Source organism: Labeo rohita, chromosome 23 (assembly GCF_022985175.1).
Source record: "Labeo rohita strain BAU-BD-2019 chromosome 23, IGBB_LRoh.1.0, whole genome shotgun sequence".
Taxonomy (NCBI): domain Eukaryota; kingdom Metazoa; phylum Chordata; class Actinopteri; order Cypriniformes; family Cyprinidae; genus Labeo; species Labeo rohita.
This window is the reverse complement of record NC_066891.1, coordinates 21,196,220-21,209,899: the sequence shown is the minus strand read 5'-3', so window position 1 is coordinate 21,209,899 and position 13,680 is coordinate 21,196,220. Positions and strand designations below refer to the sequence as shown.

At 35.0% G+C, this 13,680-nt stretch overlaps 1 protein-coding gene across 2 annotated transcripts in view; it reads right to left on the bottom strand.

The window, feature by feature from the left end:
- rbbp8l (retinoblastoma binding protein 8-like) overlaps nucleotides 1–12,957 on the bottom strand; it is a 32,463-nt gene extending 19,506 nt beyond the window's left edge. Inside the window, exons 1-4 of one of the 2 annotated variants that reach the window (XM_051097190.1) lie at nucleotides 10,435–12,957; nucleotides 10,180–10,356; nucleotides 7,044–7,138; nucleotides 169–304 (exon numbers count right to left, since the gene is read on the bottom strand). The gene's annotated coding sequence lies outside the window, so the exon portion shown is untranslated. Of the gene's footprint in view, nucleotides 1–168; nucleotides 305–7,043; nucleotides 7,139–10,179 lie in introns of both variants that reach the window. The other variant, XM_051097189.1, reaches the window with a different exon arrangement.
- Between the last annotated feature and the right edge of the window lie 723 nt (nucleotides 12,958–13,680).

Sequence of the window (13,680 nt, the reverse complement as noted above, 5' to 3'; positions counted from 1 at the left end):
GGTGTTAATCTGGCACCTGGTGCTAATTTCCTTAATTATCTGACAAACCATATCGCCTTGAGGATGAGTAAAAAATGGGCTAATTTTCATTTTTGTCCACCAAAAAGGCTGGGCATCAAAGTAAGACAAATGCATGAGAAGACAGGATCAAAATTAGAGAACACTTACAGAGACCTGTCGGCACCAACAGCCTTGTGGGCAGTGCGCTGACATATGGTGCAGTTGCGCCTCGGGTGTCCCAATTTCGAATCCCGCCTCGTGGACTTTCCCAAACCCACTCACTTCCTGTCTCATCTTCACTGTCCTGTCAAAGTAAAATGGAAAAAGAACAAAAAAACAAAACAAAACTTACAGAGACCTCCAAGTTATTGGTGTTAATCTGGCACCTGGTGCTAATTTCCTTAATTATCTGACAAACCATATCGCCTTGAGGATGAGTAAAAACTGGGCTAATTTTCATTTTTGTCCATCAAAAAGGCTGGACATCAAAGTAAGACAAATGTATGAGAAGTCAATAAAGAGATTCTCAATGGGGAATTGCTTGCCAGTTCAGCGCTAAACAGGGTAAGAATCTGTCTCGGCATGTTTAAGAAAAGACAGACTGAAAGAGCACTCTGCAGTGACCAAGCCACTCATCAGCAGAAAGAATCAAAAGGCTAAGCTCACCTTTGCTGAGGAGCATGCTGTGTGGAGAGAGGACAACAATCCAAAGTTCACTTTAGTGATGAGAGCAAGTTTAATTTATTTGGGTTTGATGGGAAACATTTTGTTCGGGGTCAAACTGAGAAAAGACTGAAGCCCAACTGTGTAAAGAAGTGTCATGGTTTGGGGGTTTACTGGGCCTTTTATACAGATACATGGTAGGTGAACGCAAATGTTTAGCCTGCAATTTTTATGCATGCCCCCATCACACTGTAAAACAGGTAAAGCAGTTCCTTGAAGCTAAGAACATTGAAATAATGAAATATCCAGGCCAGAGTCCTGATCTAAACCTGATCACTGGAAAATCCTTGGCGGCAAAGTTATGGCTAAGAAAGCAAACTATGTAAGAGATTCGATGAAGTGTGGACCAAGATCACACCAGCGCAGTGTGGGAAACTAGTGATGTCCTGAAATCATTCAGAACAAAGGCCTCTACACTTCCTACTCATTTCTGACAGCTTGTGCTACAGTGATTACTGTTCTCTAATTTTTGATCACTGTGTTTTTTACAAAGCTAGGGCTCACAACTCTTAATATCACATAACAAGGAATCTGGAGGGTTGAGGCTGACATAAACTTGGGTCTATAGGAGAATGACCAGGCCAGGTCACCGTTATGCATATAAAATATGATGAACCAGCAGGGCTCTGGGCCAGCATGAGCAATTCAAACCTAAGCAATGCAGCTCTGAGAGAATGACACCAGAAGTCAGCAAGACAGATGATGATAATGTCTGATTCTGCAGTACCAGACAGACCAGGTCAGTGAGCTGTGCATCTCCACCCCTCGTCAACCAAACCTCATATCTGTTTATCTCGTAATAAGCAAGAGCGCCAATTACAGAGAGAACAACGCCAGTCTTCATAACAAATGGTGACAGATCTATGCAAACCGGTTTCTCTAGGTTCATGGAGCAAAGCGTAAAATTTGCTATATAACTGTAGTGCTCTGAGATGTGATCTGTTTGTAGTCCACTAGGGGGAGGAACAGCACATGTTTTAACAACCTGTATAGGCCTATAGAATAAACACAGGAAGAACTGATCAAAATTCACATATTATAATGAACAAAGACAGGGATTGCTTTAAATAAACAGAAGATGAACTTACTTGTACTGTTTTTCTATAAAATAAATTTATAAATAAGTTATTAAATAGTAAAATAAAAGACTTAAAACGGTCATGCTGTTAACAATAGTTTGCACTATTAAAATGCACTGCCTTAAAATAAAATAACCAAAATTTCACGCTAGTAACAACAGCAAAACAATCCAAAGTTGCACATTATACCTGACTGATGTATGTTAATATACAACTTCTATCTAGAAAAAAGTGTTTTATCTTTTAAATTTGATTAATTACATGACTTGATCATTCAACAGTAAAATACGCGTCAGGATTTTCTGGGGGCCGTTTATAGTGTAGGAACACACACAGACTTGCACAAGCATACACACACATGAGGGACTGGGATTCCATAGGATCAGAGCAGCACTACGATCCATGTCTCGAGCCAGATAAGACTTCAAAGAATGAGACAGATTTACAAGACATGGTGAATCCCCCTTTAAAAAATACTGCTGCATAAATGTTTATGTAACTCAAAAGACGTCTAACACGGCAGAAACAAGCTCAGTCATCGTAAAATGGCAACTCACATGAAAGAACAATGGGCTACCTGCGTTTTCCGAACAAAGCAATATTACTTTGGCTATAAAAACAGATGTTAATGATTCCAAATTGACAGCATTATATTAATTTAATCAATTATTTTCTCATTACATATTTTCAACATAAGAATTTGAGTGAAAAGTTAAATATTAAGCTGCAAGTATTTGTGTAAAAGCTGATCATGTTCTCCGGTATGATCTGAGATGATCCAAAGAGCATCTTAAGTTTCAGTGGAAGAGCATCTGACTGTTTGTACAAAGAGTCACATGATCAATTAGTGCGGTCCAACGATTAATCGCATCCAAAATAAAAGTTTACACAATGTGTGTCCTGTATATATTTATTATGTATATACAAATACACACACATATGGTATTTATTTTGTATTTACATGCATATATTTATATTCATATAATTTATATTATATATAAATATTATGTAGTGCTGTCAAATGATTAATTGCAATTAATCACATCCAAAGTTTTTGTTCACATAATATATGTGTATGCTGTGTATAATTATTATGCATATAGATTTGGGAAAAAAAAAAAAAAAAATTATATATATATATATATATATATATATATATATATAAACTTTTTAACGGCTTGTATGTAGTATTGTGTAACACACAATATCCACATTTGGATATTGTGTGTTATGACCTAAAAAACAAACAAACAAAAAACAATGAATATTAAGTTATTTATTTTTATTATAGATTTCATAGTGACCTTTTGTGGGAAGCTAGCTTGTTTTGTTTAGGTGGCCAATTCTGTTCTTGCAAATTTTGACTGAATTTGAATTGACTGAATTCATGTGGTGCGACCACTGCAGAGTAGTGTAGATATCTATTATAGATATATATTATATACACATTATAGATATAAATATCCATTATAGATATTTCCATTATAGATATTTATCCCAGATTGGCAGTTTTGTGTTTTTATATTCAGTTGATGGTTTATATACATAAAATACCTTATTTTAGTATCACGTGGAATAGGTTTTTATGCAATTTGGGTTATTTCAGAGGGTTTGTGTTTAATCTTTGTACTATATGAGAAAAAAGGAAAAAACAGTATTAATTAATTATAAATTAGGATTAATTAGTATTAGTAAATATGCATTTATTAGTAATTATGTGTACACAACATTCTTAATGTTTGAACAGATATTATTTTTTGTATTTTAAAATTGGCCTGTCAAAAAACCCTATACATCAATGACCCATATACGTAATAAATACACACAGCACACACACACATAATACGTAAACAAAAACATTCATTTTAGATGCAATTAATCACGATTACTATTTTTTATATAAACAACATTTTTCTTAAATATATACATGCATGTGTGCATGTACTTTTTTTAAACATAACAAATACACCCAGTACACACTCATACATTATGTAAACAAAAACTTTCATTTTGGATGCGATTAGTCGTTTGACAGCACTGTGATCAATGTCACTATATTTTACACCAGTTTTACATCCTGAGATTTCTTTGATTGTTAATCCTAAATCAGGTTCATTCCTAGTTTTATTTGATTCTAAATCACAGCTTTTCTATGCAGACTTTTGGGCCGTACTGTAACTTGTTAGAAGATATACTCACTGTTGCACAGAGGTAAATACTCATATGGCTTTTATGAAAAGTTTTAAATATTCATGAACAGTCCAAAGCCAATAAATATTCATCACCATATTGTAATTTCCCAAAAGACCCTTTTGATTGCGCTGCTTGAATGTTTTGAAAGTCCTGTCAAAACATTTAACCACAGAAGGTGATTTTTTAAATGAATAAAAACTTTTTTTGTTTCCCTTTTAGCATGTTTTGGCTATAGTCTCAAATTACAAGTCCAGGTGAGACCTCTGCGGTTTTGATGCAGGTCTGCAGTCAGTCACTAGAGGGCGCTGTGTAATTCACCTCTACAGTGGTTCACCTGTGAGCCTTCATTACAGCAATTGAACAGATGTTTAGTCTAAACTCAAAATGAATGTCTTAACATTTTTATCACACACTGTAGAGATGCTGCATATAAACAAACACGCTCACACGCACACATTCATTATTGGCGGCAATATATGATTTCCCATTGGAAGTCGTGATGTTCGTTTGAGCTCTTAAACTACTTTTGATAAACTCAACAGAGTGTCTTTAAACCTGCCCGTATGGGAAGGATGGAAACCAGGACCACTGCTGTTTAACAGCACAAGGCATGGCCAGATCGCCCTGTTCCGCTACGGAGCAAAGGAATGGATGTGTCTTGATCATTTGTCTGTAGTTTTGCCAGAAAACAACATGATGGAGCAGTCAGTCAGTCCAAGACCCGATACCGTCCAAGCCCACCCAGAGACTCCACTTACAGTGACATCAAACAAGAACGAGAGAGGAAGGGGAGAACCAAAGAAAGATACAGGACTGGGGTCGGGAACAGGGGAGCTTTGGTTTCCAGTCCCTAAAGAATACTGTAATCTTAACACAGAGATTCACAAGTCACCATTTCTTCGTTTTTTAATGATGGAAAATTACTGTAGCATAAATAGATATATTTCACTTTATGTGTATTTCAAATGTAAGCCCATATCCTAAATCATTAGAACGTTTGTTTGGACATGCCATAGATTTAAAATCTTTTAATCTGTCACATGCTTCGACAAAATTCAGTGTGTTTTCCAGGCCACAGGTGACCTCACAGATCCAGACGGTCTCTGTTTGCCCTTCAGTGGAAGTGACAAAGGCTATGCTTGAGTATTTTGTGCTGGTGGCTGAATGAAAGCATGGGCCAGTGATGTAAAATGGTACAAATCTAGTGCAAATCACATGTGACATTCTTAGAAAATGTACTTTTCGTATTCCTGCTGGTTTCATATGGTTTAAATAAAAACTTTTATACCATTTTCAAGAAAAGTTTCAGTTTAACAGCTCTAAAAATGTAATGTAAAACCAAGTCAAATGTAATAACTGAGTAAAAAAAAAGTTTTAAATATATATATATTTTTTAAGGTAAGTATTTTTCCTAACAAAAACACAAATTATTAATTCATAAATATGTCTATTTTCTATGGAGTCACACCACATGACATTTTACATCCTGAATATAGAATACATGTTTCAAAATATATTTTTAAAGAAGTGTTTTTTAATTTAATTTAATCTTAAATATATATTATATTATATATTAAACATTTCTTAAACATAATATGTTTCTATGGAGTTGCACCACATGACATTTTACATCCTGAATATAGAATATATGTTTCAAAATATATTTTTAAAGAAGTGTTTTTTAATTTAATTTAATCTTAAATATATATTATATTATATATTAAACATTTCTTAAACATAATATGTTTCTATGGAGTTGCACCACATGACATTCTTCATCCTGAATATAGAATATATGTTTTAAAATATATTTTTAAAGAAGCGTTTTTTTTTTTTTATTTATTTAATTTAATCTTAAATATATATTGTATTATACATTAAACATTTCTTAAACATAATAAGTTTCTATGGAGTTGCACCACATGACATTTTACATCCTGAATACAGAATATATTAAAGTGTGCAGATTTTAGTCATTATTTCCAAAATTGTTTTAAAATATATTTTTAAAGACGCGTATTTTAATATCCCAAAACTATTAATTCTGAAATATCACTTTTTTTCAAGTTTTTATGGAGTTGCACCACATGACATTCTACATCCTGAATATAGAATATATTAAAGTGTAAAAAATTTTAATAGTTATTTCCGAAATTGTTTTTAAATATATTTTTAAAGCAGTGTTCTTTTTTAAATATCACAAAACTTATTTCTTATTATATTATATATTAAATATTTCTTAAATATAATTAGTTTCTATTGAGTTGCACCAAATGACATTTTACATCCTGAATATAGAATATATTAAAGTGTGAAGACTTTAATCATTATTTCCGAAATTGTTTTTATGTTTTTAAAGTAGTGTTTTTTTAAATATCACAAAACTATTATTTTTTAAAGATATATTATATATTAAATTTTTCTTAAATATAATAAGTTTCCATGGAGTTGCATCACATGACAGTTAACATCCCAATTACATGCGAGTGTAAAAATCTTAATTATTTCCAAAAATATTTTTAATATACTGTTCAACATAAGAAGTATTTTTTAAAAAACAAATATCACATTATTAATTAAAAAAAAAAAAAAAAATCACTGTTTCTGTGAGGTTGCATCACTTGACATCTTACAACCTGAGCTAAAATTTACTACATAAAAAGGTCAAATTTTAAATATTAATTAAAACTGAAGACATGTTGGTAAAATATTTACAAAATATCAAAATATTTATTTTTCTATATATATATATATATTTTTTTTTTTACGTTAATAAATTAATCAAATAAATTAATAAAAAATGCTCATAATAAATTTTATTATTTTTTTTTTTTTTTAATAAATGACAGATTGGAGTGTCAAAAATATTTATAAATGTCGTTGACCCACAATTTGCTCAACTTGCAGTTCATTGGTATCAAAACTCCACTGAACACTCAAGTAGCCACATTAATAGCAGTTACACCCTTTAGACAAATACTTAAGCCATCTAAATGACTACAGGGTGTTGAAAGAAAACACTGAGTGTTGTAGGTGGCAATGACTTACAACATTTAAGATGGGCACCCACGTGCACAGGCATGCACTTATTCCGCTGGGGGGAAACTGCAGGGTCTCCTTTCGTGGAACCAACACAGGAAGTTCTGTGGCACAGAGAGGAAGTTGACTAAAACAGAGCACAAAAACACCCCCTCCTGATTCCTGTGTCCCAGGACGTATGTCTACCCACATGACAGATCACAGCGTCCATCTCCGCCTCACAGACCACTAGACATGTCGTCTCAGTATGTGTGTGTGTGCATCTAAAGCAGTTTCTCATGGAACACTGAGGCGCCTGAATGTTTGTATGCTTACGTAAAAGGAATAATACACTAGGGCTGGGTTTTAAAACAAATTTTATGGTTCTATTCAATTTAGATTCAAAAGGTTGTGATTCGATTCAATTTCTTGTCTGATCTGATTCGGTATCGATTTTGTTGTATATATATGAGGCACAGTACATGTAAAAAAAAAAATTCAAGGAAAAAAAATATATATCAGTACGGTAAAATATACAGTTGGTACTACATTACTATAATATTGAAGGTTAAAATTAACTGATTTGTATACAAACACTTAAATTACACTCAGTTAAGTTTCTGTAATAATAAATTTACGATTACATAATTATATCTCTACTCCAGTTAATTTTTTAAAAATATAAACATTTAAATGGTGGCTGACATAAAAGCATGATGGATTTAATCAAACATAAACACTAAAAGAAAGGAAAAAATTATAATATTATATGGTGCATAATTTAACCAAATGCTCCAGTTTATTTACACCAAATATGTTTTTTTTTTTTTTTTCATAATTGTTTACAAGCTGTTATACAGATGTGTTTGCACAGCTGAAACAATGATTTAGTGATTGCATTAGACAAAAACAGATTTCGGTAAGTTGTACTCTCTTTTAAAATACCTTATGTTCATTCATGTTTATTTTGCTGAAACTGGTATTAAAGTGGATGAGACGATCAGTTCATGTGCCGCTACTCTTGAACTGAGTCACTACAGCGATCTGTCACTCCACATTAAACAGCGCCAAAATGCCATTTATTGTCTGAATACTGCAATAAAATAGTCCGAATTTAAAATCTGAGACTTTCATATGAAAAGTAATAAAGGACAAAGCATATTGCGATTTATTGGATGGGAGAAACGCTGCAATGTTTCGTTCATTAACTGAAAACAAGCTAGACTAATTGTTTTTTGTGGTGTAAGATATAATATCTCTTTGTAAAAATGATATTCGATTAAAATCAAGAAATCAATATTCAATATTTCTTCAACGGAACAAAAAACTAGGTACTTTTGCTGATATATTTATGTCCAAGTTTCTCTTTTCTAAAAAACACAAGTTGCAAATTACCAAAATTTTTTTATTTAAAATAGAAATCATTTGTAACATTACAAATGTCTTTACTGTCATTTTTGATCAATATAATTAAGCCTTGCTGAATAAAACTATTAATTTCTTTCAAAAATAATTAATAATAATTCTTATTATTATTAAAGCTACAAGCAGCGTTAAAAGGGCACTCACACCCGGTCTCACCGCCACCTGGTGGCTTTAGAAAAACAGCAAAGGGTGAGCAATATGCATTTAGAGTGAGAAAAATAGGAGGAATATGTCATTTATATGTGCCAAACTTCCTGGTGCCAGCTGGTAGCGCTATGATTATAACTGAATATTGGCATGTAGAGGTCTTCAAGCCAGGACTGTTTGAGTTAGTGTAAAACATGACATAGTCTGTTGCCAACAGGTGGTGCTATGATTATAACTGAATTTTGGCTTTTGGATGTCTTTGGGCCAGGACTCTTACCAAACCTGTGACGTCTAGTGCCGATAGGACATGTTTAAGTTAGTCTAAAACAAGTCATTTCCAGTTGACAGCAGGTGGCGCTGTGATTACAACAGTATATTGGCCAATATATTGTGACGTTTGGGGCAGATCGGACTGAGTTATAACAACTTCCTTTTTACGTTGTGAAACATCAGGGCGCCACAGTTTTTAACGAAAACTCAAGATCTTTGCAATTTAATTTCAATGAATTCGTGAATTTTGGGGCAGGTTCAGACATTGCATCTCTAGGAGGAGTTTGTTTAAATACAATGCCTGAAAATGGCAAAAAACAGCACAAAACTTGCTGAGAAAATTCTACATAACAGACTTCCTGTTGGTTTTCAGACTTGGTACCGTACGTTTTTGTAGGTATTGGTGTGTTACATATGTCTAACGAATTTCATGCATGTATGTGACACTTCCTTGCAATTTTATAGGTGGTGCTATCGAGCCATTTTGACACCCCCACTTCTAAAAGCCAAATCAGATGTAAATTTTCACCACTTTTGTTTTATCAGTTATCGAGCATGTTTAGGCCCTCAAAAATGTGATTTGAGTAATTCCAATAGGGTTCTTGCACCATCGGTGCTTGGGGCCCTAATTAACTGACCTCCTTTTTGAACGGTAGTGTATACATAAAAGAAATATATCATAAAAGAAAAAAAAAAGTTAAAGGAGCTATGGAAAATAATGGTAATGTGAAACATGCCCAAGACCTTTTCAGGACATTAAAGAATGGCAAAAGAGTTTCAGAGCTCCGCCCTAATCCATAAATAACTGACTGTCCATATCAATCTTCATCTGGACTAATAGGAATGATGAGAGATGGTCTGATGAACAGAGAAAGGTAGACTAAGAAAGGGGGAGGGAATGAGGGAAATGTTCAGATCTGCATCCATCACAAGCTATTTTCAGCACTCCTGTAGGAGCGCTAGATGGAGCGGTGAGGGGAGGCTGAGCAGAGGGCAACAGGTGACCTTTGACCCCAGAACCTCTTCAATATAAACTTTATTAGCTTGCTGCAAAACGTGTTTGAATCTGCTGAGCCGTGTCTTGGTTCCTCCTGCATATGAACTCTTGATACAAACCGATTCGCTCACTGGCTGAAACCCCTTTACACACTGAGGATTTATTCAGACGTCTATCAACATGATTCATGGCATGCACAAAAATGCATAAGAACATGGACACGCTGTAAAGACTAATGAAGGCAAATCAACAAACATAACACATACCCATCAGTGAAAGCTCATAAGATTTGATTAGTGCTCAAGAATGCGGCGTCCCATATCTCACCCGGCTCACCCTCATCTGGCCCCATTGGTTGTCAGCGTGGCCATTCATCCTCAGCCAGGCCAATCAGCTGCGGTGACAATGCAGCCCTCAGCCAATCACGGCTCAGGAAGTCTTGACAGTGAGGGAGATGCTCATATGTGTTTATGGCCTCCTGCCTCTATGACAGAACACAGAACCCTTCAGAGAAAAATAAAGCAATTAGCCAATTACACCACACAGGCCTATTAGAAACCAAACATCCCAGTGTTTTCTTACCCTTTACACACAGCGATAAGACTCGAGCTGACGGAGCGAACGTATCATGTCCCACGGCAAGAAGGAAAAGTGATGGTTATGAAAGAGAGGTAAGGAAGATTAGACGTATTTGCAGGGAGTCTCTCTTTACTTGAGAGAAGACGGATGAAGTGAACTCTCAGTAACTCTGTGACTCCTGAGAGATGTGAAAAATTAAGTGAAAAACTAGTGCAGGTGAAACTGCTGTATATGGATTATTAATCTAAAACCAATATAAAGCACTGTTTATCTAGGGGCAGACTGATCCATCATATTAGCTCCCTCGAAATACTGTTCAATAGAGCTTAAAGGAAACAAAACACTGTCCAAAAATTGTCAGTAAAATTTTTTTTAGTGCAAACAGTTGCAAAAATATTAAACACACTTGCAAATAGACAAAGTTTGAGGGCATTTTTTTTTTATCAATTTGCATATTTTTATATTGTAGCTCTGACTTCATACACAAGTGGAGACAGTCCTATTTATTTTCTCAGTGCCTTGTTGTCCTGACAAGCTGTTGTGACTGCAGTACGTACATAATGCTGTTTTTTAGACGTAGGTGTTGAATAACATTTAACATTCAAAGTCTGCATTAGTACTGAGGATTAAAAACCTCAATGAGACTTCTTGGCAAAATATAGATAACATAACATTGATATAATCTGATTCAAATTGTTATAAAAATGTTCACAAGTACATGTACGTGTTTTATGACAGTCACTGGAGGAAGCAGCTGCAATGCAGTTGTACCCCGATTTCCTGAAAACAGAGACAAAAAAAGGACTAACAGTATTAATTTTAGCCGTAGCAACTTCAAGTGTCTTCTTGATTAATAATAGCATTGTACTGTTCTTTTTAACATAAGGACTATATTAGTCATGGGGATTAAAGTGTGTCTAGAATGTACTTCATGTAAAAAAAAAAAAAAAAAAACAAACAAACACATATGACTGTTTTTCCTTACAAATAATTTCCTTCTAGTCACTTCCAGGTTATACAAAATCACACCATTTGTGTAAACAAAATATTACATCATGCAGAGAGTAAAAAACCCAACTAAACAATTTATAAGATTTGTCCAATTTCTAGTTAAATGTCCAAAACTCAATATGTATCTTTAAAAGTTTTTTTTTTCTTGTTTTACGTTTGAACGTAAATAAACTTGAATATAATAGTACAATATATGTAAAGATTTTTAGATATTTTTCACTGTATACCCTCTTTCAACACCTACACATCCTGTTAAAAAAAATCTAGCTAATTAATAACTTGGGCCAACCAGAAACCAGCTACAAAACACAGCTACCAGCTTAAGATGATTCAGATTCAGATTTTTGTGCAGTGTTTACACTATCCTCTTACAAAGGCACACATACAAAGACTTGTCCACTTTAACAAAACTGCTTTGTAATGCTGTCCTGTTGCATTAATGACAGTTTCCTAATGCTCTTGAGGCGTTTATACAGCACTCTCTTAGCACTTCCACAGGACTCTCAAAGACCTCTCACAACCAGTAACCATTGCTATAAATCTCACACACAATGAGCTCTTAAACACCAGGGTGGTCTTCTCCCTTGTCTTTTTCCTCTCCTACACTTTCTTCTGTGACCATCTCAAACTTTCTCTCACTCGAAATGAAACATCCATCCTACCCATTCCTCCTTCCTTCAAACTCCCTACCCCAGCAGATCCAAGTCTCCCTTTGCCCTTCAAAGGGTCTCTGTGACTCACTGTCCTGGGTCCTGCTTTTGGGGAGGAGGGGTCGGTTGAGTTGTGAGTCGTCCTTTTCTCAAACGCGCCATCTCAGAGAGCCTGATGTCCACTAAAGCCGTTTCAAAACTAATAAACAATTGTCAAGCGAGAGGTAAAGCAGAGAGCTGTATGGCCATTCTAAAAGCACATCAAAGGGTCCGCGCTAAGAGCCGTGTAGAAGAGAGATGTGGATGACCTCTCAAACGCACACACGCACACATACACAAATCACATATGCACCTCACAAATATCACATGCATACAGAGCAGACACTGGGATGAAAGTATTTCAAAATTACAGACAACAATGACATATAAATGGAGCTGGATTCATTGTGAGTTACTATGTGAGTCACTGGATGGAGGAAATGACATATTTGGTGCCAGATGATTTTGGTCACAGATTCTAATAAGTCAAAATGAGGCAAAGATTCAGACTCAAAGACTGGAATGAAGAAAATGATACAGCTAACTTTGGATGCTATGGGATAAGTCAGAATAAGTAAGGGTAGGACAGGATAGGATAGGCCAGGACAGAGACAGAGACAGAGATAGAATCAGTCACATCAAGGTAGACCAGGACAGGTCAGGGTAGAATAAGAAATTATAGGACAGGTTGGGACAGGACAGGATAAATTAGGGCAAGACAGGATATGATATGATAAGACAAGACAGGACAGGACAGAATAGGATAGAGTAGGATAGGATAAATCAGAGCTAAATAAGAGTAATCAGGATAGGATAGGATTCGATAAGACAGGGGTGTCCAATCCTGCTCCTGGAGGGCCACTGTCCTGTAGAGTTTAGCTCCAACCCCAATTAAACACACATGAATCAGCTAAACAAGGTCTTATTAGGCATATTAGAAACTTCCAGGGAGGTGTGTTGAGGCAAGTTGGAGCTAAACTCTGCAGGACAGTGGCCCTCCAGAACCAAGTTTGGATAGGATAGGATAGGAAAGGACAGGACAGGACAGGATAGGATGGGGCAGGATAGGATAGGATAGTGTTTGATTTTTATCAATTCTGATTCTGCTTATTGATTCCTAGTTTTGATTCCAAATTTAAGTCAAACATTTAGATTTCAAACATATTTATTCTGCCTTTTACAAAGTGTTCTGTTGCAGCTAAATAATGAGCAAAAATCAGAAAAAGAGCTGTGTTTATAATGATACAGCCTACTGGCATATTTTGGTGTATTTTGTTTTGTAAATGTGAAACAGAAATCTGTTCCAGCTTGGAACAACCTTTTTGGCAGTGGAAATGTGGAACGGTTCGAGCATGGACACAGGCCGGGAACCCGCAATGGGACCGTTGTTCTCTGTGTTTGCACTTCAGATGTGTTCTTGTGCCTAAATTATTTAAAATCACATTAAAAATGCAAATGCAGGAATTGTTAAGCGGAATCGAAATGCATGTGTCCTATCGAATACCCGGTTCTTGGAAATTTTAAACAGGTTCTAAAATGAAACCAGTTC